Raw genomic sequence first — 27,730 nt, forward strand, 5'->3', positions numbered from 1 at the left:
ATGATAATAGATATAGTAAACTATGTTTAATGTTTAATATGTGAGGAGGTTGGGTTTAGCAGTAGAAAAGACACAGCAATTTCATTAACAGCACAAATGCTTAGTTCAATCTGATTTGGCTATGGCTTTTGGGAAGATTTATTTTATATTGGATGTGCTTAGATATTCAGTGCAGGTATTTGCAGTCTCTGTCTCTGTGATAAGTTGAAATAGGCTGGTGCCGCTATTCAGTGCTGAAGTCACCAAAGACTTCTCATTGCACAAACCTTGTTTTTACTTGCTTAAACTTTGCAAAACTGAAATGGATTGTCCTGAAACTTTCTGTGCTGGATGTCAGTCTCCAACTGAATGGCATATGGAGAGAGTAAAAGTCTGCGAGAGGTCAGGAGAGGGGGAGGCAACAAGAGCTGCGCTTTGGTGGAAGGAGTGGAAGAACCTCTGCCCACCTGAGCAGCCCTCACCCACACCAGGAACGAAATCTGGGCTTCCAGCTCCGCAAATATTTGTGCCATGGCCTAGCATAGTATCCCTCTGAGCGGCTGCATATCTTTTCTCATTATTGGTCTCTCAGTCAGTTCAAGCAGCAGAGCTCTGTGCATGTTCACCTGTCTGTTTGGAAGTTAGACTGAAGCGCCACAATTCAGTTTATTTTTGAAAATCTATAGCTACTCCACTTGCGTGTACAACCTGTGCTTAGAATATACAGGTCACAAAATCCAATGTGCAAGAATGAACATGCCTGTGGAATTTTAATTCATCCCTGTGTGGCTATTTTAATAATCTTACATTGTTACAATTCTGGATTTTCCTGAGTTTGATAAAAGCAATGCAAATGTACTTCTTCATCTAGAAGCCCAGTATAGAATTCTTCTTGGGTAAATACGTACTACAAGAGAATGTCAAAGCAAAAGCAATTTATGTGCATTAGTGTTTAAATGTAGGTTCATGTGCCAAGCCTGCCTATACACTATTTAGTCCTGTCAATACCAATTGCACTATAGCCAAGAGTAGGGACAAATATATATATGTTTTTTAGGTTGTGAAAGGAAAAATTGGAAAAAATTTGAGATAAAATACTAGTAAGCTAGACAATACACCAGACCAATCCAGTTTAGTTTTTTAACTAAATGGACATTATCTAGGAGGAAATTAGACAGGCTTCTAAGGTTCGTTCAAGGCTTCTGGCATCTTTCTATCATACTGAACCAGTTCAGGGGTTTGTTCCACTTTAACAATCATAGTTTTACTCTGTCCGAGCATATTACAAAATGATTCTGTTCTTCTGCATATCGTATTTAAATGTGCCTTAATAGTCTAACTGATGAAACTTACACATTCAAGCAATATTTTTATGATAGTGCTTACAAAAGTTGTCATAGTTGCACTTTTTAAAACTTTGCAAAGTATTTTACAATTGAACCAAGATTTAGGAAATTATATTTGCAAAGTCTCTTGCCAGAATTTTCTTACTAGAGCTGTAAATTATCCACTGTTCCAATCATGCCAAGAATTTCATCCTCAATGCTTTTAATTTAGAAGTAGTTGTCTGCTTGTTTTCTCTCTGCATTCTATCCAAAAGAATTGTTCATTATACTGTCCTCATTAACCAAAATTGCTATCTCCTGCCATAAAGTAGAGTTGCAGAGCTTGTCTTCCCCTGGAAATTTGGTACAGATAAAACAATTCAAGCTGTTTGTGTCTTGCTTAAGTTTATGGGAATCCAAAGTAACCTCATTTATTTAGATGGAGTAAATCTGGATTTGTTCAAGAACAGTTCTGAGCAGAACATAAATCCATAGTTTCAGCAAGTCCAGAAGGAAGGAAAACTTAAGAAATGCTAACATTATACTTACCTGAAGCAATGAATTGGTCAGTGTGCCTCTGGGGAGGAAAACAAAAAGTTGACAGCATTTATCAAATAACATTAAATATTTGTCACAGTCATTGCCTATTTTAAGGAAAAGCTGTCACTGGGGTGTCTTGAACACTTGTGTGTGGCAAAATAGCAATTGCTGAATTCTAAATGGTGGTAACAATTTGTCCACAACTTTAGATTTATAAATGCAATGTTAGAGAGTGATATCAAAGACCTTATAAAAATGAAACCCCTGTGGGGAACAACTCGTGGAAGCTCTGCAGAAAATCTGCTCTATCCTGTAATACATTTTTCCATAAAGTGTTGGACATGAAAAATCTTGCAGAACATATGGCGATTCTCTGGCAATTAGTGTTGTGTGTATTTATCGTTGTGGAGACAGTTGTGATATGAACCTATTCACAGGCACTAGTCGTCTGGATTGGACCCGCATGCAAAATTCTACTTTCTTTTAAATTGAGTCAGGAAAGTGATCTTGTACTTACCCAGAATATGAAAATTCAGTTTCATGAGTATGTATGAGGAAGCAAAAAAGTTCTACTGTGCAGTACAGTGTATTAATGAACTTATGCTTGGTCTGTTGCCTTACTAAGTCACAGAACTTGTAAATAGCACCCTCACTTGAATGAATAACCCATTGCTGTTTCTGGGATTAAGTATCTGAGTGCCAGGTCTTTCCCCCAGAGACATATTCCCGGGGCTGAAAAGAGCGCTATTTAAAAAAAAAAAAAAGAGGGAGAGAGAGATTTTTTTAGTCCTTTCGATAGGACTAAAACATTAGCCATCTCTGGGTTTCAGTGCTACTAACTCCCCCCATTCATGGTCTTGGCCTCCAAGGACTGGAGTTATGGCAGCATAAGAAAGAATGAGTGAGAGCCCCAGTGAGATTTAATTAGGCTTTCTTCTTTGTAAGTCAGAGGAACTAAAAACTTTTAAATGTTTCTGGAGCTTTGACGTAAAATGGTTTGGAAAATTGCAAAAACTGTTGGGGATTCAAAGGCTTGACATCACACACAGAAAAGGAATGCAGGCATTAAAGGAAGATCTTATGCCAATTTAAGTTCATCTGGAAAATATTTATTGTGCTACACAGGCTAGTATACAAGCCTGGCAGATCTTTGTCATTTTTTGTGCTTTGCAGTGTGTGTGATAGAGAGCAGGACAAAAGGGCTCAAAGCATTTGTCTGGGAACTACAGGCATGTTTGGCAGTAATGTACATAAGTGAAGGAGTGATACTTATTTGCTCATCAATAATCAGTAGTATTAAAAAGAAAAAAAATCCCAACCCAGAATCATTCCCCAGTTCTTTAGTCTATTCACTGCCAGTCATCCACCTGAGTACTGGTACTTACTCACCATGGCTTACATGAGGGCGAAAACTAAAAACACTTTACAAAGCAAGGGAATTAAAGCTGTCTCTCATTTGGCCTTGGCCACATGAGATCTGGACTCCACAGCTCAGGTTCTCTCCAACTCCTGCCCACAAGCAGCAGCAAAGGGGAGGAAAAGGACTCTTGGTGCAGAGGCATTGGGACTATTCTCTGCCTCTTGAAATCATGTCAGACTTGAACTATGGTCAAATGGCAGCCTGCATGACTCCCTCATCCAACCTCAGTGATTCTGTGATTCTGTGATATAGGTGAACGTTTAAACGTTTAAAGGGAAATGCAACCCTCTTCAGTAATAATGTAACTGCTGCAGAACCTTCCTCATCTCTATCAATCACCTTTCTATTTTTTACACATAAAGAAAATAATAGTATTTTTAATGCTTAATTAAAGCTTTTTGCCATGCACTGGTGTTAGCCATTGCACTATTAGCATATCTCATTTTTCTGATACATCTCCTGAAGAGTAAGTAAGGTTACTCACACACAGTTAAGTAGTCAAGGACTAAAGTTTGTCTTGTAAGAAGAGATTTATTTTGGTTAATAAGTTGCTATTAGACAGATGCTTTCTGAATCAGTAAATAATCCCTTCAATTTTTTTCATGACTGCAATGAAAGCTGAAGCCCATCAGCTCTGTAGATAACTCTGGGCCTGCAGAGATCTGTTCTACTAAAAGATCTGCAATTAGAGCATCAACTTCCTAAGGCAAACTCTACCTTTATGTGTATCTTGCATTATCCAAGAGATAAACTCCTTCTTCCGTTCTCTGATCTAGCAGCTACAACCAGAGCTATTTGATAAGTCAGTCTTTGAAATCCCATGCCTTGGCAAGATTATGTGATAAAGCTCTTAAAAATATATTTATTGCCAGTGAGTAGTTTATTATGTCAATATCGAAAGCAATAATTTCATAGTAAACATCGCTCAACTTCTATTTAATCTTTTTGAATTTGCATTAGTATTTGAAATGCAGGCTGACAACAATGCAGGGTAACTGCATGAAAGACAGTCTCCAATTTAGCAAACCATTGGAATACTATCATGGAACAAGTTTCCTTAACAAGTTATCAGCTGGAAATGCAGCATATAATTTCACATTTAGATCACAATAACAAAATATGTTCATGTTACTCTTTGAATGTGCTTCAGGTATCTATCAAAACTCAAAGTGGTGCTGATTGTTCTTAGTTTAGTCTGCTAGATGTACTGAGAGAGATAGGGTTGAACTAAGGATGTTTTGTTCCACATGAAATGTGATTTCCTGTGTATTAATTCCACATTATCATTTAAGGCATTCCTTGTTTTGTGCACCTCCGTGTCCCTACCCACCTAATCTACATCTTAATATGGCACAATGCACAAGTGAAACGTGGTGTAAGATCTGGGAAATCGGCCCTCTAAAGGTGTTGGGGAAAGAGGTTCAGCTTCAGAAACCTGTGCCTGGGAATTGGACATGAAGAGAGCTCTGGCCCTCTGCCCTCCCACACTTGACTCTGCTCCCACTCCACAGCTCTTACGGCAAAATTTCCCTTTTACTCTGCCCTAATTTTATACCTGTTTCTCTCATAGTGAGACCCATGAGGACCTTGCTTTCCACAGCTGTTTCCAGGCCCAAGTTGAAGGCTGAAAGCAAAGTCAGTGCTTCCCAAAACTTTTGCATGTCTCTAGAACATGGACCTCTCCATTCTTCTGTGAAAGTTTTAGTCACCCTATGTGCAATCCCATGCAAGGTGGCTCTGAGGCTTCCTGGCATTGACATGATTCAAACCCTCATGTTAGGGAGACAACAAATGAAAATATCCACCACAGGGCAATACAAATGAGCCTGTCCTGCATCTCTTCAGCGATAGTTTCATTCCTGGAAATTCCCTAATATGTCTTTCTTGGCTCTCCTTCTGTTGACATACTAATTCTGTGAAGGAAAAACTGCTCTTAATTTACCCATTTGTTTTACTTTAGTTCACCAAGCAGCTCTCAGCTTTTAAAATATGGTTCTCTGCAGCACATAGTTGCGCTGAATCTGTGAGGATAGAAGTTCTCAACATATTTACTATCATAAAAAATGGGAAAGCTCATCTCTGCAATCTCTGTGATCTTTTTATGATGGCATGGTGTGGGATGTGTTTGCGCATTTGTGAGCCGTAACTCTCTGCTCCCTTTCAGAAGCTCTTAGGAAGGATGAGACCCTGAGAGGTGTCAGAATAACCTTACCAATCCATTAGGATATTGCCTTAGTGAAGAGATGAGTCTCATGCTGTGCCCTGAAAGCTGAGGAAGGGGAATTTATCGTCCTGCTGTCACTCTCAAGTGCCAAAAATAGCAAAGGCCACTTGAACTGATGAGAATAACTCTTAACTTTTTCCACGAAGAACGAAGGGCCATGTTTTTAAAAAGCTTCTGTACATTTCCAGTTTGTTTGTGTTCTGACTTGGCAAGTTTTATCATGCCAAAGAGTGTATTTAATATGTCTCCCAAGCGTGCTGGTGGATATGGTAACGTCAGGGTTTTATGTAATTTGTCAATATTATGCATATAGGAAATGATAAAAAAAAAAAGGATAAAATACTGTTATAGTTTCCTTGCAATGATTATGTCGCAAATTTTCTGTTAGTACTTCTGGGCAAGCAGGCCATAATATATAGGGCAATTTAGAAAGTTTTAGGGATGACTCTTACAGTTCACATAAATTCTCAGGGCAGCATTAGCACATTGACATCTTAGTGCTGGGGTGAACCAGGCAATTTACTATAAGTACTTGATCAAATACTGTCCCAAAGTAGTACGACACCTGTTCTTGGCTGATGACAGCACTGAGATTTGGAAGGGGGCCTTTCCACAGAAGGCCTCTCTGGCTGGTGTCTATATTACAAAATGATTGTGCAATAGGCATTTATTTCTTATTCTGTGGGTTGACTGAAAAAGAAGGACTAATGAACAGTTTAAATGTACATTCCCTGGTGACAGTCCTTATGTTTGGGTCAAGGCACAATCATGGAGAGGGGGCAGGGAAGCTTCTGTTGCCATTAAATAGTGTAAAGGATCTGGCCCTATTAGGCCAATCCAGCACCCTTAAGATCTCCATCAATCTCAGGGGAACAACATCAGTGATTAGTCAAGCTACAACGCTGTGTTTCAAGCTGCTTTCCTTATTTTGAAGACATCACAGTGTGACCAGAGCTACCTGATGAGCCTAAGATGTCAACCTTCTAAACAAGCTTTAAAAATAAATTATTAAATTAGCATGTATCTTGGAGCCAATAAAAGCCACACTTGGATTAAATATGCACATCTGCTTAGTCTGTTTGTAATCCAGTTTTCTCACTGATATCTGGCAATCATAGCATTAAAAAAGGCATTTTTGAAATTAAATTATTTCTGTTACTCTTATGTACAAGAGCATCTGAATACTTGGTGAAAAAAAAAGGAAAATGAACATTTCTCAGACATCATAGTGTTTATTAAAAGATAAATGCTTTCCAGGGATGTGTTTCTGGTTAACATAATCTTTAAAAATCTTCAGAAGACAATAGATGTATAGAATGAACACAGCAGATGTGGCACAACATTTCCTGTGCAATCCACCCTTGCTTGAAGCAAGAGTAAAGTTACCAATTCCAACTAGTTTTCTTGGAAGTCAGAGTTCAATTTACATTTATGACTGCCTGAAGCTATTTTGAGGAATCCAAACGAAAGAATAGTCAGTGTTCAAAGCTGTCTCAGAAATTACACAGAAAATGTTAAGCATATCTGTGGCTTGCACTTGTATCATTTGTTGTTATCAAACTTATATTGCCTCTGCTTTTGAAATATTTTCTCTGTAAAGTGGTGCCTTAAAATGTAAATGTGTTTTCTGAATAGCATTTTGTTATCATTTCCGAAATACTCTTGTTTTTTTTTATTTCTGCTTTGAAAAAAGAAAACCACATGCAAAACAAACATGTTCATTGTCCTCACAGCAACAGTTTAAGAAAGAAAGAAACAAACCAACCAACCAGAAAACCTTTTCGTGACTGCAGTTGAGGTAATTGTCATAGCAGCTATTTAGAAGCAGCAAATTCTGGCTGCCTTTTAAGGGTTATGGACATGTTTTTGATAAGTTGCAAAATGACAGTTCCTCTCCAGACTAAAACAGGGCCAACAGACGGGGCCAAGTCTGTGGGCCAGGTTAGTAACTCCATGTTGGCTCTGTGTCTCCCTTTCAGGGACATGCTAAGCACAAGTGTGCTTGGGCCTCCCTCGTCGCCGTGCAGACCTGGTATCCAGGTACGTTTGTGTGAAATGCCCACAGTTGCCTCCAGCATCCGTCTGAGGAGACCAGAGACTGAGATGACAAGAGAGAAGCTTTACCTTACAGAAGTGTTTAGGTGTAAATACCAGCAGTGCATTGTGAAGACAGTATTCAACATATATTGCTGGTATAAGTCACTCAAATGTGTTCAAATTTTTCAGTTGTGTGAGGAGCTGGTGAGCACTTCGCGGTGGAACTGCCTGGACATTTCCTTCCCTAAAAGACCAAAACAGTTTCAAACTTTTAAAAGCCAGGTGCTATTAGAAAGCATGCAGTGATCATTAACATTTTACTTAGAGAAAACTCAGGGGCTAGGGAAGAGAAAACAGAAATAAAATGTTTATGGAAAACCATCTCCTTGCCCTTTGCAGGACCAATGCTTTCTGCCTTGGTTTCAGCCAGCTCAGTGGATCTGAGCTGTTGCAAACTCTAGACAGTCCTCTATGGTCTCCTCCTAAGATGACATCTTATCTCTGTCCCTCTCAGCAACGCCTCTGCTTAAATGGATCTCTCCCACTGCCTCACTTCTCCCACTGCTGTGGCTCTCTCAGGTCTTTTCCTGTACAGGTTCTGTGGCTTCTCAGAGGAGGATCAGCCCCTTTCCCTCAGGGGATTTCACAAGACACTGTTCCTTCTTTTAAAGGAAGAACTGGGAACACATTATCAAAATACACACCATCTGCCCAAGCACTACAGCCACAAGCGCTCCACCAAATTCAGCATTCACCTGGGTTTTGTGGGAGCTGACAGTCAGCGGTGGGGGCAGTACCCAGGGTACGCAGCTCCTTGTTGCAGGAGGCTCTTTTGTCACTGTTTGAATTGTTCTGTGTTCACCAGGAAACCTGGTTTTTGTATTGGAGATATGTTATTCTTTTCAGAGAGTGAAATTTGTATAAGGGCACCTGGAAAGGGAACTGGAAGGAATAAGATGAGCTTACTTGTGTGGGATGGGAAGGATGACCAGACTACTCTAGGAGAAAGTCCTGTGTCATCTTCTGTAGGGGATCTTTCCTTACTGCCTTCAGCAGCGCTGGTTGTCTTCCTTGGGATCCACGCAACCTTGATCCCACCTAGGGATATTTGTTTCCTTTCACTGCTCTGCTTTTTCTGAGGTCTGATCCTGGAGATGGTTGGTCCCTTCTGAGTCCTAGTGAACCCAGAGTGAATGGAAAGATGTTTCTGGTTTCACAGGCAAAGGGGCTGTGGCAGTCACTGTCCTGGTCTTGATCTAATGGGCTGTGACAGAAATTTACTCCAACAGCTATAAGCCAGTGCCCTCCTTTATTCCCCTTTCCAACAAAGAATAAAAAAGAAAGCTAGAGAGTGCTTCTGATGACTGATCATCCCTTCATCTCCAGAAGCTTCAGTGTGTGTTTGAATTGGTTGGAAATAACCATTAACTCAGAGAAACTACAGGGGTTGAAATTTGGACTTTCTTTAAGGTCCAAAAGATAAAAAAACCATTCTTGTTAGCAGCTTCTCTTGTTTGAGGATTTTTTTAGCCTAGATAGATGCTGCTTGTGTCAACAAAGAAAGGCCCTTAATGTTCTGCAATCTCAAGAGACATTTGTTAGCATTTTGTGGGGTAGCATAGAGTTCCCCTTGCATTATCTTGAGCACAGAAGCCCAGTTAAGGAGATTTTGTCCTCATTCATTTATTCACTATTTCCTTGCTGCAGCTGATTCAGCTGTCCATGAGACTGAAATGGAAAGTGGATTGCTAAGATCACCTGAGTTAAAAAAGCAAATAAATCAAAACTGATGGTTTTATTTTGTTTTTCTCTTTGATGGAGATGAAACAATTAGCATTTAACTTTGGGCAGCAAAGAGGAGAGAGGAGGCAGGAAATTTTGCTAATAAAGGAAAGGTACATAAAACTAGTTTTATCTGCCTGAATTTAGAACTTCCCTTGATCTTTAAAGAGACGCAGAGAAGTGGAGGGGGAGAGAAGCATGCAACATAGTGTTGTGCAGCTGTACTGGGTCACGCCATTTAAGCTCAATATCTTTTCTCTGACAGGGTCAAACACGGAAGTCTGAAAAAACGTGTAACCACTACGCATATATAGTTATATTTCTCCATGGTATTCCTGATGACTGGGGCAGGGAAGGGTATGCTTTTTAAGTTAGTCCACAAGATTTTTGAAAGTTCAGAATAACATTTTGAAATGCAGAAATCAAAGGAACAAATTTTTCCCAGTGGCTGCATCAGTTCCAAACTGTTGAAACAGAAGATAATGAACATCTTTGGATTGCTGCTTATCAGTGTAGAAGTTCTGATAGGCTACATTGGGAGACTCAGCTCATTTCCAGCTTAGCCTCATTTTGAATGACAACACCCGCTCTGAAATTAAAATCTGTGAAAGTGCATTCCTTCCCCCTTCACCTCCCTCAACAGCCTCCCCGAGCTACCTCCGAGGACTGTAAGTGATCCCATTGTCATGCTGCCAAAGTAAATTAACATGATTCACAATTTTCCATAATAACTATCTGAAATTAAAGCAGTTGGTAATTAAAGTAATCCTTGCTCCCTGGTGACACATGCAGCATGACAAAACAGAAGTAATGCGACAGCAGCAGAACCTGTCTGCTTTATTTACTCATTTCAGTGCCTTGTTCTGCTGGGTAACTGATCTTCTGTGGAACTGCAGAAGAGCAACTGAGTTAAATTAGAGTGAATATTTGTGGTGAAAATGTTAATGTGAATGTATCTGCTCTGATAGCCCATAAAATAGAATCAATATTCTTAAAGATTCCTCTTTCTTCTCCTGGGTCTTTGGCAGGTTTTGCTGTGGTTTTCAGGGAAGCTAAGGAACACAAATTCAACCACTGGGCATACCTGGTACTTTGGTATGTTGACTTCGTGGGAAATAAGAGGTCTCAGCATTTTATAAGGTCAGTGAGGGCCCACAAAAACAACTCACTGAAGTTACACATCTGCATTCATCAAAGCTGGGAAATTCTAACCTGGAGAGTTACAGGTCAGAAACCAAATATTTTGCATGGCACAGAGTGAGTTGCTTTGAAACCACCTCTACTCGAAGTAGAGCTGTTTCATTACAAAATGTTACCTCAAGAGCTTTAGAAAAGGTTCTTTTAAACAAGGAAGACTTTTAAAATTGTAACAAAATGTTGACTTAAATTCTCTGAGCCAGTCTGAGTAGGTCCTGGCAGAGTGGTGCCTTCTTTAGGATAAACTCCAGGAGAACTGTAACATCTCTGCTCTCTAAGGAGGGAAACTCTGTATCCCTCCTGCTGGACCAGCTCTGCTTGCTTGTGTGCTGGATGGCAGAGTTTGTATTCGGTCTTCCAGCCCCTGGAAAATCTTTGTCTTAGAACAAACAGAAATTCTGTCTTTTGCCTCCTAAGGACTGATTTGACAGAAAGATTGCTTTCTTGCATGAGTAAAAGTGTTAGTTTGAAGTAACAGTCTGAATTTGAAATAAATTAGTGAAGGGCAAATCTCCCATTCTTTGGGAGAATTGTGAAAATTTTGTCTTTTTACATTCATTCCCCAAAACAAGAATGATGACAACTGGATCCTTTATGCTTTTAGTAGTGTAAACATATGCAGCAGATAACAAATGCAACTTGAATTGCTCTCTCTCCTGAAGAGATGATATGTGAATCAGGACAAAATAACAGTTTGAAGTAAGCAATAAAAAAGAAGCCTTATTTCTGAAAAAGGATAGGTGAAATCTTAGGCAATAGGAGCTGTTTACAGAGTCACTGGAAAACTGAGATTGAATGTACTTAGCAGTTTAGCAGAGTCGTTCCCGTGGAGTGCTGGGTGCAGGAGAAGAGAGTCAAAGGAATAAGACTAGGAAATAAGTGGGGGTGACAGCAGAGATGGGGTGAGTTATGCTGATTCTTTAAAATGAGTGCTGACAGAAAAACTTCATGCTCTGAAACAAGGCACTGGGGGCTGAACGAATGATCAAATGAAGGAGGAGAAAAAGGAAGTTGATTTTAATTATAGCATAGTTGGGGGCAGGGGGTATAACCTGAAAAATAATGATTATTTCCATCTCGTTGGTGTTGCACAGGGTGATATACCAGATAGGGCAATATCCTGGTAGTTGGGAATCTTCACTCCACCATCTGCTCTGCCACAGCCTTTTTGTGTGATTCTGTCAAGGGCCTTATTCTCCATGTGCTTCTGTCTTTTCCCTCTCCTGTGAAGTGAGGGTAATAAATTTATGGGGGTAGGAAAGTGATATGTGGATACATACATTAAAGTTTATGAAGCACTCAGACACAGTAATGCACTCTCTGGCACTTACTAAACTCCTGTATTCATTTCTCCATTTGTTAATTGAAGTTGAGGCATCACTATTTACTCAGATAAGCTAAGTGGAAAATATGGTTTCTCACTCTATATGTGCAGCTCCATAAAGACAAGAAGCTTAATTTTAAAAGGTAAGCTATGACCAGCTGATAGGGATACCTGGGAAAAGAACAGCTACTACTGTAAAAGATTTTATTCTGTTGCTATAGAAACCTCTACAGCATGGAGTGTCTTATACGTGAGCAGTATAGAAGGAGAGGTGCAGAAAAACACTCCTTTATACAAGACCTAGAAAACATGGCCTTCCTTTTTTGTACATGTGGAAAATAGGAAGTACATTTTTAAGGAATAGTGCAGTTTGTTATGTTAAATATTTTGCCTTTGGAACGTTTGTTCTCAAACATTACCTCTTCTGAGTTTTGACAAAGGAAAGTGCCAGCTCCACTTTGATTGCAAGAAATATCCTCTAATTCTCTCTCAGGGACTGTAGAGACCTTTAAAATACTTAATATTCACTCCCTCTGTTCAGTGTTTGTAAATTATTTAAATGAAGACATGAAGAAAATTGTAATCTAAGTCACTTCTATATGTGCAGGTGTCCGGACAGAGGAGCTCAGCCAGAGAACAGTACAAAGGAGAGAGCTTAGATTTTCCAAGGTGTGTTTAAAACCACCTCAAATGGATTCAATGCAACCTGAAGGCCTGGGTCCACGAACATGGCTGCCATGGTGGTACGGCAGCTCAAGCAAGTTCAACAACCCATACAAGCTCCCTTCCTCTGGTTGTTTCCCTTGGAAAAATCCTGCATGAGAGATGAGGCAGACTGACATGTCTCCTCCTCGACTCCAGCTCTGCTAGATCCTTGCAGGAGACCAACTCTGGGGTAAAAGCCTCTCAAGATGAACCCTCTCAAGCTCAAATCAAGGACTCCTGAAGGAGATATTCACAGTATTTAAGATGTTCAGGCTCTAATTCTGCCAGAATCCATGTAGCTGTCCTAGACGCCGAGCTGGCTGTTTTGCTTTACGCAGATTTGTGTTATACTTTTAATTCAATCTGGAGTGACTGGCAACCTTCTGCCCCCAAGAGAGCTGCAGTGCTGCCCAGGCTGGCTCTCACAGTCTTTCTCTGAAGACGTCAGTGAGTCTACATGGGCGCAGGAGCCAAGGAGTGCTTTCTCATGGTCATAAATGACTGACTTAAAATCACCTCACCTATATCATCAGCTGAGCTGTGATATCAAACCGTGTATGCCTTTTCCTGTCTCAGCTGTGAAGTGAAATGGGTTAGCTGAAGTCACTCGACAGTGCTTATACTGTCAAGAGGTGAATTTCACTCATAGTACTATGGCTTTGAATAAGCCTAAAATATTAAAGCAAACATCACACAAACCAAGGGATGCTCAACAGTTTTCACCCAAGAAAAAAATTCAATTTGCTAACAGATTAATTCAAACTTTAAACCACAAGCCTCCTTTAGCAGACTCCAATCTGTGTCCAGGTTTACTTAGCTAGCAGAGCAAAACTGTTGAGATGACAACCTAGCAAATTTTTTAGAATGGCCTCTTAATCTGAAGAAGTCTGGATAAAGTTGTTCTGAGTTAAACTTCTGCAGGCTGCAGGAGTACTAGGTACCAAGGTGGGAAGGTGGTTATCATTGTGTTTAATTTCATGGAAAGTTCCTTTTTCAGACAGCTTTCAAGGTGCTCAAGTTTTTCTCTGAAACCCAGTGGCATCTCAGAATAAAGAAAGATATTAAAAAAATAAAGCCTTGATAAAGCTGGAAAGCGTGCTTTGCGCTTAGCTATCCATCTCCTGGACTGGTTGTTGTACAGGGGCCACTGCTGTTCTTACAGGGAGCAGCATTTCATGTGAGCCTTAGACCTTGCAGGACACACCCATGGTGAAAATGAGATTACCTGCATGCTTAATGGTGAGGGCAAACATATGGTCTTGTCTGAATTCTCATTTTTGCCAAAAGCAGGGCAAGATACTCAAAATATAAATTACAGTCATGAATGCAAGTCTTCCCGTTCTGTTCCTGAAGACTCAAGGGCAGTTATTTGTCTTATTTTTGACTTTTTAAATGGAGGGGAAATACTTCCAAGCCCCTAGTTGAGCATATTTCGAGTTGGATAGTTCGTGAGCCTCTCTGTACCCTTGATTTTGTGGATTTTTTTTCTCGCTCCAATTAAATTTTATTCTGGCTCTGCCATTTTCAAGGTGTTTTCTGTTACTTGCGTGGGTAAACAGAACAGAATTTAAGTCTCACTTTATGTGTTATCATGATACAGTCCATTTACTTATAAAAATGTAAGTAGATTTTGATATAATTAGCTAAGTAAGCGTATGGCAATAAGCTTAACTGATTGATGTGTTTGTTTATGAAAAGCAGGTCAGTGCTTGATTTAGATCTGTACACACATGATTTGCTCTGAGACTAACTATTAAAATGCCTAATTTGGGACACTTTCAACTTATCATCTTTGGCACCTATGTTTACATGGCTCATAATGCTTCTTACATGTGTCTTCAAATTTTTTTTCTGTTTTTAGTGTATTAGATTATGATATAGTAACGTATGAAGAAAGTTGGATGCTCTCTTTTATTTGTGTAAAGCCAACATTTTCCTTTCCTGTCAAGAGAAGTGTGGAAGTGCATGGGCAGCTTTTGGTATCCTAAATGTTCCTGATGATTTTAAGATAGAAATATGGTTCCCTGGCCTGTAGTCTGAACAACCACCCTTCTAATAGTTGCCCTTTACTATAGTTAGAATAAAGTTTCATGTCCTGAGCCTCATCCTTGAAGAACATCTCTGAGCATCTTTCTCTGACTGGATTCTAATTAACAAGGTCCATAACTAGCCTTCTCTGCAACAGTGATAACCACTCTTGCTTAAGGGGTTGGCCCCTCGGCTGAACTCTGTGCTGTTCAACCAAGGACTTTGATGTGAAGCAAATACTTCACACTGGGAAGCAATACTTCAGTGCTTTCAGAGGAAAGCTGTGCATTTTAAGTAGACAAGTCATAGTAATATTCAGCTAAATTAGAGATAATCTGTTATCTGGTAAAATATGTTTTGTAACATTTCTATGTACTTTAATATAGTCTCTCACAATGTTTTAGATATCACAGCTGAAGTTTGTAAGAGAAATGTTTTTTTTCCCCCAACTACATTATTTCATCAATTAAAAGATTAGACAAGCTCCTATGACACAAGACATCTGAAACAGTAATTGTTTAATACTATTTAAGGACAAGTTCAGCTTGATTATGTTGTCTCCTAGACCACCTGAGAGAGAAGCTAGTTGGTACCTTTGGAACAGAGTGGGAGATTGGCAGGGAGAGAAATAAATAGCAGAGGTGCTAATGGTTACAGACTGAGAAGAATCTATTCTAATAGAATTTTATGTATAAAACCGGTTTTATTGTTTTACACAGACTTGGACTGATGATGCAAAGTGCATCAGGAGGCAGGGAGCAGGCTACACCTTCCTGATCATGCGGAAGGCCAAGCTCAGTACAGGTCTGTATTTTTCTGAGCAAGAATGCAGTCCACGCTTGTTATCAAATTATTAGTCTCTTTTTAACACTGGTGTCAGTATAAAAAGTTATCATCATCATTAGAATGACACCAAAATCACTCTTAATTTTATTATTCTAGTGATCCAGATAAAGGTACATGATGTTCGAAGACATTTCTACTTTGTGTTAATGTCACCTCTCTTCTACTCACTGCAAACAGACATTGTACTGGCGTAAGTTTATCTGTATTTAAATCCCCTTGAACTGAAAGCGTAACTGAAAGCTGAACTGTGATATCTTTATGCATGAAGAAAGGGCACTCATTTATTTATATTAGTGTCAAGCTTGTCTACTGCACTTTTTTCTTCATCTTAATTGAATGTGCCTGCAGTAGCACACAGGGCGTGTGCTTAAATAGGAAGGACTAATTGGAAGAAGCTGTCAGGTTAACAGAGATTTAGCTAGATAGATTGCACTTCAACAGAAAAATTTCCCCAGGATAAGTTTGCACAGTTTATAAAGGTGTATGATGGATGTAAGAGGAAAAGGGTAGGAAGATACCTGCTTGGGAAATGTGTAAGGATATAATGCAATTACAATGGATCTTTTAATCTAGAATGGATAAAATACTAAATAAGTGATTTCCCTCTAGGTTATTAAAGGTTTAGGGGTATCTTCTTCATCTTATTTCAGCCCCTTTGTAACCCTTCTGCATTCTCTACAAGGGACCTGACTGGCTTCTTATGTGATCACTGAAGTAACAGAGGTATAACAGGCAAAGGAAGATATATTCTCCATCTGTTATGTCTCACTGCTGCTACAAAGCTGGGAAGGCTTGTTTCTACCATCAACTTACTGAAAAAAATCTAATGCTAGACTGGGTATGTAAACACAATGTTAGTCTTGCAATTCTGGACTAAATTCCTAAAGAAAATAATGAACTGCTCCTAACATTAATGTCTCCTTATTTAAATCAAATTGAAACATCTTTTTTCTGCCAAGATTATGCCTTTAGCATGTTTTCATAATAACCACATAGTTTAATCTTTTAGTAACAGGTATCTAAACACTCTTTAAAGCCATCCTTACAAAATGGTGGCACTGATGAGGACCTTCAGTTTGAGATGTCTTAGCTGTTTGCTGCTCTGTGATCTGACTGGCTTTTTTAAAGGCCATAACTTGCACGAAAATCTGTTAGCACCGATCCCTACATGATCCCCTAGGCTGACAGCCCAGCTGCCGTGACCTCTGGGAAAGGACGTTGTGTATTCTTCAAGGAATACAAGAAGGGAAATGGCCTAGCGAGCACGGGAAAATCACAGCGAGTACTTGCTGCTGCCCTCTGAGGCGGCCAAGATGACTGTTGGCTCTGGCCGGATCTCCTTGCCCAGGCTGTCCCACACGGAGGCTCAGATGCTAACCCACATCAGGAGCTACAGGCAAGGGTTCAGGCTGCTCTCCAAGCAATGAGCTACCCTTAAATGGTGCTGATGTGGTGGTTTTATAGCGTGATACATTTTATTGTCGTCTTCGTAAACAGGAAGATAGTTAGCCTATTTTTAACTTCATTTTATACCACTATTTATAAAGAGAGAGCTGCCCCCAAGCTCTCTGAATAAACAGTCAGCCTGAGTACACAGTTGCCCAATGCTTTACATTAAGAATGTCTTTGAGGGAAAGCTCTGTTACCTAGGTTCTCCAGAAATGAGAAAAAGCTTCTTTTTCCCTGAAAATAGGCTACCTATTTGTGCCCACATACCCAACTCTTCCTCCAACTGCCAGTGGGCTAGCTGCATTGCCCTCTCTTGCTCAAAAATAGATTACACAGAAACCCTTCTGTTCCCAGAGGTTGCTCAGGCCCTTCCAATCAAGAAAGACTTCGCTGCAGTATTTATATTAGGAAATTCCTTCTCTGATCCTTACAGCATTTTCAGTTAGCTTGCTAGATGTAATACATTTGCATTGAAAGCAACAACTTTGTGCTCTAGGTCATTCTGCTTGCAGAATACTCCAAATATAAATTAATGTTCCAGAAATGTGCCTGTGTTTACTTCTGTATAGATCTAGAGGAAAATGGAAGGAAAATCAGCCTGGAAAATGGTATATGGTGTGGTACTAGGCTCTATAACACCATCTCTGTATTCACAGGCAAGTTTAAAATAAACCTGAAAATGTTGTGAAAATATTTACTTCAGATGGCTACACCATACGGCTACTTTTCAGTATCTTCTGTTGAGATTTTCCAGTGGCCTGGTAACGTTAAATGCTTGAAAAAAGAGTTCAGTGCTTTATGAAACTGTTGCCATTGTTGAATATGCAGCTGAATTGCACCATTTCAGAGACACATTGTACCAGAAACAGGTGAATATTTTTTTTGCCATTAAGATCTAATGAAAAGTAGCATCAGCCTATCAGAAATTTCAGCTTCCACTCACTGATTCATTGAGCTAATTACCAATAAAGGTTATTCATATTGGTTCCAGTTTAGCAATCCACACCTGTTTAGCAAGACATATAAAACAGATGGTCTTAAAATTAAATATGTGCTCAAGCCCCCTTTTGCCTTTCAGTAGTTTTTAGCATGCACATGATGTTAGGCTGCACAGAGACTTAGGTATTTTCACACATTTAAATTTTTGCTCTGTTGTTAACTTGTCCCCTAACTGCATTATTTAGCATTCAAGACAGATAACACTCCTTTTGTTTTAATTCATAAAATCTTGGAGCCTTGATCTGTTTGAAGGTTTTTTTGCTCTTCTGCTGGCACAAATGATGTCAGCTCTGGTTTCTTCTTTGGTCAAAAGTGATGATTGAAAATAGTGCTATTAAATTCTGCCACTTGGTGGCACTAAGAAATAACACAACCGGCCCTTGAAGAGATGCCGTTAAACATGGCCAAGTGGCTGGTGAGAGCAGAGCCCAGTGGCCCTGAGAAAGAAAGGAATCAAGTGAGCAGAAATCCCATCACTGTTTTGCTTGCAAATATTGTTAGTAAGTCCTCCGCACCAAGAACATCAGCTGGGATGGCACTTCTGCCCTTGGGCATGAAGAACAAGCATCTTCCCTTGCCGTTGACACCGATGGCATCTGTTCTGTAGTTTGTTGTATTTGCTCCTCATTTCAGGACCCCTAAGAGGGTTTTTGCTGGAAGTCCAGGAGGAGGAACTCTCAAAGTCTTCGTCTGCAATGCCTTAATTCAGGCACCACCAGAGAGTTTTTCTCTAACGAGAAGATATGCAAGGATCCCCCTGGGGAGCCCCCCAGTGTAAATATTATTGCCTGCTTGGTTAGAAGAGACACTGCAGAGCCATGTAAGGAATAAACTCACTCCAAAGGGGGGTGGGGGGGACTTTACTGACTGCTGTCTTCCTTACAACTGTGGCTAGTACAGAAAATGAAAGAACTGGACCTAGCATTTATCCAGCTTCTTTTGCATCTTAGTTGATAATACCCAGTAAAGGTCAAGTGCCCTAGGAGCTGATTTAATTTGTGGTTACATTCCCTCTCCCTGGTGCAGCTCTTATTTCAGATCTGCACTGAAATATTATTTTTCCCTCTCCCAACGCAGAAGGTTTTTCTAGCTGGGGTTATTTATTCAGAACAGAGAGTTGTTTTTCTTTCTGATTTTTTTCCTCCTGTCAATGCACTTGTCTTTGAGTCCCATTAAATCTCCTGCTAAAACCAAAAAAAATTTATAGTAATTAGTCTCAGCCTTTTAAACAGAGGGAAGTTTTCAGGGTTGGAAAGACTCTTGCCTCAAAAAGGGAATAAACATCTGAAAACCAGTGTACTTTCTCATTTTCCCTATATTGCTGGCATTCAGGCTATGTTAGTAAGTACCATGGCCAAATAGGAGAAGATTTACAGAGCAAAAAGTGGCTGGTGCTGAGGACTCAATGTTCAGCCCACATGCTTTTCCAAGGGTGAGACCTTGGGCTGTGGCTGGTCTGGCCCAGTGGAAGGAGCAGCTATGAAAGGCTGAAGAACATCTTCCAGTGAGGTTTTGCCTGGAAGCGATCCAGGTAAGTCCATCCCATGATGAGAACTGAAGGGGACCAAGTGCGGATCACTGGGACGTTCACTTCAGGGGTGGACTCCTGAGATGAGCAAAACTGCTTCTGTTTTCCGAGAGGAGACCCAAATTCTACACTGCGCGTCTTCTGCTGTCAGCTACTCGATGGTTTTATATTGCTGCTCTCACAATATGTTAGCAGGGGATAATGAAGTGGGCTGGCCCGGGAGTTTATTACTGAGGGAAATTATTCTTCAGCAATGATTTAAACCTAGCTGTGGTGACTGAAAGTTAGCACCAGCACATAATTCAGTGTCGTGCTGAGTTAATATCGCCAGTCCAGGAGGCTGCTGTTCGTGTGAGGCGTGGCGCGTGCTGCTGGCCGTGATCCCAGCCCGGGCTGGTGCTCCCAGGCGGGAGGCCCACGCTTGGGTCAAAGCTGAGGAGGAATACTGAGTTCACAAAACTGGAGCCTTTTCACCCAGACCAGTACATTCGTGAGGAGCATGGGTGAGACCTGCATCACTTTTATGAATATGTATATTTTAGGTTATCTATCTGCTAATTAGAAGGGTTTAAGTCAAAGAACACTGTATAGAAGAAGAAAGAAACAAAGCAGAAGTAAGATATTACTAACGATAATACCCTGCATGCCTTGAACAGTGAGTAGACAAAAAAATCAAGCTAATGGAAGAATGAATGGATGAAGTTACAATGCAATTTATATATGTAAGATGTTTTTAAGTAGCAATGTGTTTGAAGGGATTGTGAAAGGTATAAAATATGTGAACACATGGCAAGTTGTACCTCTCCACTTCAAGTCTGTGGAGAGGTACAAATGAAAATTAGAAGAGGAGAAAGAAAGAAAGAAAGAGAGTGGAAAGACAGGTTCATGCAGTTGAAATTGTAAAGACAGTGACAGAGATTTGTAAAACCCTGTGCAGTGCATTGAAGGTAAGGCTGTCTGATGTGTGAACTGGATGGGGAAAATCAAGATACTCCAGTGTAGGCAGGGAAGGTAGTGAAGCAGATTTTTGCATTTTGGATGTCCTGGAAAACTGTTTGGAAATCAGAGGAGCCAGAGATGGGATTGGCTGGTTGACAGACTCACAGGAGGACAGGGACAGGCATAAAGGATTGGATTGTTGTTACATTTTTTAAAATAGGCTCTATTCTGGGGAAGATATAAATGCCATAAAAAGAAAAGGAGGATGGTGATGCATGAAAAGAGTTAAAGGAAAGTAAGGAGATGGGTGGGAAGGTAAACCAGAGAAATCAGTTTTTGCCTTCCTGAGCTTGAAAGTTGGGGGAACCTCTACCCTGACAGACAAATGCATGGCCAGGAAAATACATGTGTGGAAAGAACTGCATAAATTCAAAATAGAGGTGATCCAAAAGGAATGAAAATAATCTGAGTACAGGCTCAAATGAACCTCCACAGGAACAGCCATTATCACCTGGTTTGTACAGCACCTGGAAAACTGAAAGATGTGGCAGCTTATAATTTTTTTCATCAATATAGGTGTTTGAGGCTAAATAAAAACAATCAAACCCAGTTATTCTTCTAACAAGTAATGGTCAAGTGAAAAACATTCTCACAAGAGCTCCTGTGTCTTTGTGAGATTTAGTGTGGTTAACGTTTATTAAGGTATTTGTGGATTTTACATGGTTCACCATAACTGAAAACACTGATAACAAATTAACTGTCAGAAAAACAGTCATATAACTAAAATATAGTAATGAACTTCTGACTCCTAGGTACATTTCTGGTGTCTCAGTGTCTGGATCTTAAATATAACCAGAAATTAGTTTTTCAAATTTTGCTGTTGTAGGCTATATCTCTGTCAGCAGCAAACATCAGCTAAGAGAAAATGACCTTCAAAAAAAGCCTTTAAAATGTGAAGTTTAATGTGTATTGCTGATCCCATGAAAAGTAGCCAACTTATTGTAAAAACAACCCTTTAAAAACAAAATCCAAATAAAAATATCCATTAGAATTCTTCACACAGCAAAAGCTAAATAGCTGAAACGTATTCCTCTACAATACTCATGAAGTTGCAAGTTTACATGGTCATAAACAAAAGCTGAGGCAATCACATTTCCAAGCACCATGTTAATAGCACAAACTGTCTTTAATAGTCAAAAGCAGTGAAACAGCAGGAGGGCTCTCATTAAAACCGCACATTCCTCTTTAAAACATGCTGCTATTCAAGGGAATGGTTGTTTGGCAATATCTTTCATGCAAAAAAAATTTCATTTGAAAACTTTCTAACATTTGGTGCTCACTGAGCATGAAATTTCCTCTTGCATACTCGGGCTGTGACTTTCTCCAGTGACTTGCTTCTTGTTTACATTTGGGTTAAGTCTCATTTCTGTGGGAAATCAAACGCGTGAACTGTCTTTGTGTGAACTTCAAAACAAGCAGTTTGGTATGTTGGAGAAGTTTAAATCAGTGCATGATCAGAGGATAATGGCAGTAGACCACCAAAACAAGACTGTTGCTTGCAAACTCCATTCTTCATTTTTCTAATGGTGAGGGAAACTGTCTCCTAAAAGTTTCAAGAAATTAAAATGACAAGATTACCTCTGCTCTGCTGTAGTCCAAATTCATCATTTTCCTGAATAGGTATCAGCACCAGAGTATCATCTTCAGAAACTATCACCGTTGCTCCGTTGCAGTGTGTTCAAACATGAGGCCCTTCTTTCTCAATACAGCCAGAAATGATGGAGCAGTCTCCAGACAGAATTACTATAGAAAACGCGTTAACATAAGATATGTTTTTTCCAGCCTATTGACAGCCATGTAAAGGATAATACTAAACTGAGCTTAGTAAATGCTATATGTAATTGCTGTGAATTTACAAACGTTAATTATACCTCACATCGTTATTTACACAGCATCCAATTAATGGAAGAAAAACTAAAATACAAGGAGAGCTTTATTCCTTAATCCCACTCCTACCAAAAACAATATCAAAACTTCACTGGTTCCAAAGGTATCAGAAGTTTCAATATGAAAGGAATGGTAGGTGGCACATATGTGAATATTTTAAAACAGCCACTAATCTGAGAAAGTAGAGATCAGTAAGTCTGAACTCCATACTAGCAAAGCTAGGTGACACTATAATAATATAAAGAACAGGTATTTGTAGAGGCATAGAGGAATCAGATAACAACTTTAAGAGTTTCATATGGGTCTATGCTGTGACTTGTAAGTGCTCTTGAAGAGGGATTGAATAGAGACACGATAACATTTTCTGACGATGGAAAAATCAAAGTAATCAAAACTGAAACTGATTGTAAACTGCCTCAGAAAAGTCACAAGATACTGAATGACTGGTTAAAAAGTGCTGGATAAAATATAAAGTGATACAGATGAAGGGGAAAATGATGTGCTTGTGATGACAGAACTCTTTGGTTATTACCAGGCAGAAAAGGGATCTTGTAGTCCTTGTGGAAGCTTCTGAAAGCACCAGCTCACCACTCAGCAGTAGCCAAAAGGATAATCACAATCCTTTTAATCGTTAGGAAAAGAAAAGAGGCAGAAATGGAGAACACCTCTATGCCAGTGAAGAAATCTCTTGTATTTCCCACATTTTGAGTGTTGTGTGCAATTCTAGTCGCTTCTGTTTCTGAGAAGACAGAGGAAAAGTATAGAGAGGGTGATAATAGTGATTGGAGGTAGGGTATGTCTTCTATGGTTGGAGAAATTTGATCTTTTTATCTTAGAAAAGATGACAAAGAGAGTATATGTCAGAGGTTTATAAAGAAAGATAAGATTGGTATGAAGAATGTCAACAAGAAACAACTATACACTGTTCATCACAGCACAAAGTTAAGGAGACATTAAATTAAAGAGTCTGGAAGTAAATTTAAAAGAAAGAGAAGGAAACATTTTCCATGCAATGTTACTAAATTGCCAACACATTGCCCCAGGAGGTTTTGGAGGCTAAGAGATTAAATGGGCTCATAAAAAAGATCAGTCAAATTGATGGAAGAAGGTCTGTCAGAAGCTGCTAAACACAACAACCATGATACAATCTCCAGCTCAGGAAGTCCCCAGAAAGGGGCTAGCTAGAGGCTGGAAGTGGTGGGTGTATTACTCTGTAAACACCCTATTTCTCTAAGATGTGCTGCTTTCCTCAGTATCCTCCCTCTGATAATAGGCTACAGGCAGACCTTTGACTGAAACACTATGGACGCTTGTATGGTCCTGAGTCTGTATTTTAGCCAAGGACGTGCCAAGTTACTGCAAAACACATAGCAGCCAAGAATCCTGACTTCTATTTATTTGTCTTGGAAATCTTCTGTTTTCCCACATTGCATTTGCTCTGTGGTCATTTCCATGTTAAGTCATATACAAAGCCCCATTCTTGTTATTTTATGTCAGGGTGAGTAGCTGGTGTCAAACTTCATGTTGGTATTTTTTGGTGTGGGATTTTTTCTTTTTTTAAGTAATGTTATACATCTAGGTGGTAAGAAAAATAGTCCTTCTAGAGAGAAATGAAACCTATATTTGTTTTTATGTCTTGTAATTTCAGGCTGTGTTAACAGGACACTGTGCTCCAGGGATTTTCAGAAACAGGAATTATACTATTTTGTAATTATTGCCTTACTCCTCAGGTATCTGTTGTTTCCAGGACTGTGGCTTTTTAAGGTTTTTTTTGCTGTAAAAACATTTAAGTTCCAGCAGATAGGTATATTTCTCATTTATAGTGTCCAAGACAAGCTTCCTGTTGCTTTAGGGTTGGGCTGAACTCAGTGTAATTTTTATTCTTTGTCACTTTTTCTAGATCACAATGTTACTAGCATATCTATTACTGAAGATACATGGCACTGCAGATTTCAGCTTTAAGTTTACAGTGCTTTGAGAAACCCACATTTTGGACAACTGGAAAGCTTAGTATTTGCCTCCCCCCCATTTATGGAAGGGTTTTCTCTCTAACTGGAGATGAAATTTATATCCCACAATTTGTATGTTATATTCCAGACTGTTCAGATCAGAGTCTATTTGTGCCTTGTATTACACTAAAGCCCTTGTTAGAATGCAGTTATTAGCATGAGTCATAATTTACAGTCCTCTGTGTGTGCGTGTGTGCTTGCGTGTGTGTGAGTGTGTGTGTGTATCATGCTGATGGATCATTACAGCTGAAATGTGAACCTCTATCTCGGCATCACTGAAACCAATGTTTAAGTTCTTTGCTTTTTGCTCTTCAATGCATCTAGGTTGTAAATGGACAAGACCCAAACCAGCAGGTGCAAGAAGTTCCAAATTTTGGTCCTGTTTTATAGAGAAACAGATGATTCTTGAATCCAAATAATCTGAAACTATGCAGAAGTAGGCAGGGGAGTTTGAAACCTGGGGTTCACCCTTATCTTCTCTTATTTGAATGTTATACTATTCCCCACCATAATTCATGGTACATTTTTGCTTTAGGATACATGGCAAATGTGATCAATCTTTATAGATAAAGGGACAAGAAAAAATCTGCCGGAGTCACAACACTGTCTTTCTCTCAGTTCCACTTAAAAAAAAAAGCCACATTTTTACTCCTATCTCCCTATCTCCCTGGTTTCCCTCATCTTTGTTCCTTTTATCCCTTACCAGCTCCAGGGGAGTCCAAAGAGTGCATTTTCAGCACAAAACCTTGCATACAGATGCAAGCCTACAGTGTGTATTGATAGAATGAGACAAAAAAATCCTAAATTCTATCAAAATACGAAGCTCTTTTGTGAACCGAAGAAAAGAGTTCAAAACCAGTGTCCTGCAACAAAATTTATTTTGGTGTATCTAAAGAAAAGAGGAAAAACATGGTGTAAAATATGCTTTAGCATTTAGTTTGCCCTTACAGGCTACTTGCAGTGTCCAAGAATATGGGAGAGATCGTTTGGATCTCTCACGGTACTTACACTCTAGAGGTCAAATCCTGTGTTATGTAAGCTACTTTCCTACTGGAGCTGACGGAAATTTTGCCAACCTATTGCCTTGAACTGAAATGGTGTGTGTGGGAGGACTGTGGCATGACACTCTGAGGATATTTAGGCATGGCAGATATTCATTGTACACTCAGAAATATTTCATAATGAAATGTTATAAATTACAGACAGTCATATTTCCTTACAAACCATTTCAAAAATAAAACTTGTCAAGAAATTTATCTACAAAGCTGCCTTTCCATTCCTTGTCCTTCAAATGGATCTGTCAAATATTTGTTCCACAGTTTGCAAATGTCTTAAGCTGACTGTTTTTCCGCCTTTTTGTCTCCTGTTGGACACACGTATTTAATGCAAATTCTATGAATGAGGGAAACATCAGACTTTCCACTTAAAAGAAAGCTGCACTCATGCTAATCAGCATATCACTCTGAAAACCCATGTGGAAGGAGACATTTTTGCCTCCCATTAATTCTGAAATGTGCTTGAAAGCTGGGATATTTCTGAATCTTATTGTTGGAGACAGTTATCTTGCCAGAAGGTGACATCGTCTGTGACACAGGCAGATAGGGAGCCTCACTGAAAGGAAAAGTTGCCATTCTGTTTTATAATGATTTAACTTCAATGGAAAAATATGACTTTATGCATTTTACAGTCATCTGCTGTGTTTAACACTGTGGGGTTTCTTCCACTCCACCGGTGACTCTGCTGACTCTACAGATGCAAGATGGGGGCCCCAAAGAATCAGTCCCTCAAACTCCTCCACTGCTTGATATGGTGAAGTTACATTGTATGGGAAAACAATCAGGATAAGCTGTGAGTGGTACACTAATCCTTCACTGCAGCACATATTTTTCACTCCTGTCTTTGTTTAAATTTTAGGGAAGGAAATTTATGGACAACTTGCTGTTGCACAGATAACAGCAAATGTGCTACAACAGTCTGTAGAGGCGAGCAAGGCTGCTTCGAGAAAGACAACTGAAATACAAAATACACATAACTTCTTGTCCCCTAATTTAAGTAAAGTGACTGTTTTCATATTCTTTGATGCTTGATTAGAAGAAGACTTGCCTTGTGAAATCTGTGGTACTTGTTTATAAGCTGCAAATGACTGGGAATAGGAATGTACTTAGGTCTGATCCTTGTCCTCTCTTGAAGTTATTCAATAATGTGAATATAAGTAAATCATAATGCAAATTAACACTGGATTCAGTCTGACTGTCATCCTTGGATCTATAATCAGGGAACATGACTAGGGGTAGGAAAGTTATTATATCTCCACCTACAGCACTGGTAAGCCTGATGCCAGAGTACTGTGCTCACTTCTGCTGGGTTATATTCTAGAAGAAGGTCTTGAAAATTGGAGAGGATACATAGAAGAGCTACAAAAGTTAACTAAAAGCCAAAGAAATACCTTAACAGGACCTCAGGCCCCGATCTATGCAGTTTGTTTGTTGGTTGGTTTTTAAATAAGGCTTCGTAGTAACTTAATTACAGTGGAAGGCTTACTCTCAAGAGAAAATTGAGAGTGCCAGAGGTTTATTTTATGTAATGAAGAAAAGCTTAATAAGAACCACTTGTCAGAAGCTGAAGTTATATTGGAGTTTCAGTGCCTCTCGGGTAGACAGGCTAAGACAAACACTAATTAGGAGGTTTGGCAAAACGATGACTGAGTGAAATGTAATGAGATTTGCTGCAGAGGTGGTCAGAGTAGATGACACAATGGTTTTCTTCTGATCTCTGTGAAAATGCACAGACTTTTGCTTTGGCCCATTGTAGCAGCGTAGTGCACTTGACAGCCAAAAATTCATATGCCTTGTTGAGAAATACATTTTATTTCTATTATTTTGCAATGCAGATAATTAGACAACTGAAAAAGTCATTCGTTTCTGAAAAGCCTATATACACAAATTCCAGTGAAGTCAGGAAGACTTCGATTTAAATGCTCTTTTAGTATTGATTGCATAACTCTTAGGAATTGGTGAAAACTACCAATTTTAATCAATTTTGAAACTTGTATATGCCTTCATGCAGACACCTTTGATAGCCAGGGATATCATGGAAGAGGCAAATTGTTCCACAGGTTTCCCTTCCTATCAGAATTTCTCCTATTTTGCCTGTTTTCAGGCTTCATCCAGGTATGGATCTTTGCTGAGTTTTGAGAAATCTGAAAGATGGTGCTATTAATATTTGATATAATGGTGTCGTAGGACTGATGTACTTTGGCAATTTATCTGTTCTACACATGGCTTCATACAGGCAGGGAAGATCAGACTAAGTGAGGGTTTTGATAGTAAATGACCCAGTTTGTCCACATCAATATTCTGAGTTTTGTTTGAAAGAAGCGATTTAATTTTGTGGCATTTCTGATGACCTCTAAAGTTTCTTAGAGCTTGATTATTTGACAAATAGCTATAAAT

At 39.4% G+C, this 27,730-nt stretch overlaps 1 long non-coding RNA gene across 1 annotated transcript in view; it reads left to right on the forward strand.

Annotated features, from left to right (window-relative positions):
* Window positions 1-19,329: 19,329 nt before the first annotated feature.
* Window positions 19,330-27,730, forward strand: part of LOC106497945 (uncharacterized) — a 42,948-nt gene continuing 34,547 nt past the window's right edge. Inside the window, exon 1 of the long non-coding RNA XR_001294867.2 lies at window positions 19,330-19,386. This is a non-coding gene — a long non-coding RNA (uncharacterized lncRNA). The remainder of the gene's footprint in view (window positions 19,387-27,730) is intronic.

This window comes from Apteryx mantelli, chromosome 3, assembly GCF_036417845.1.
Source record: "Apteryx mantelli isolate bAptMan1 chromosome 3, bAptMan1.hap1, whole genome shotgun sequence".
Taxonomy (NCBI): Eukaryota; Metazoa; Chordata; class Aves; order Apterygiformes; family Apterygidae; genus Apteryx; species Apteryx mantelli.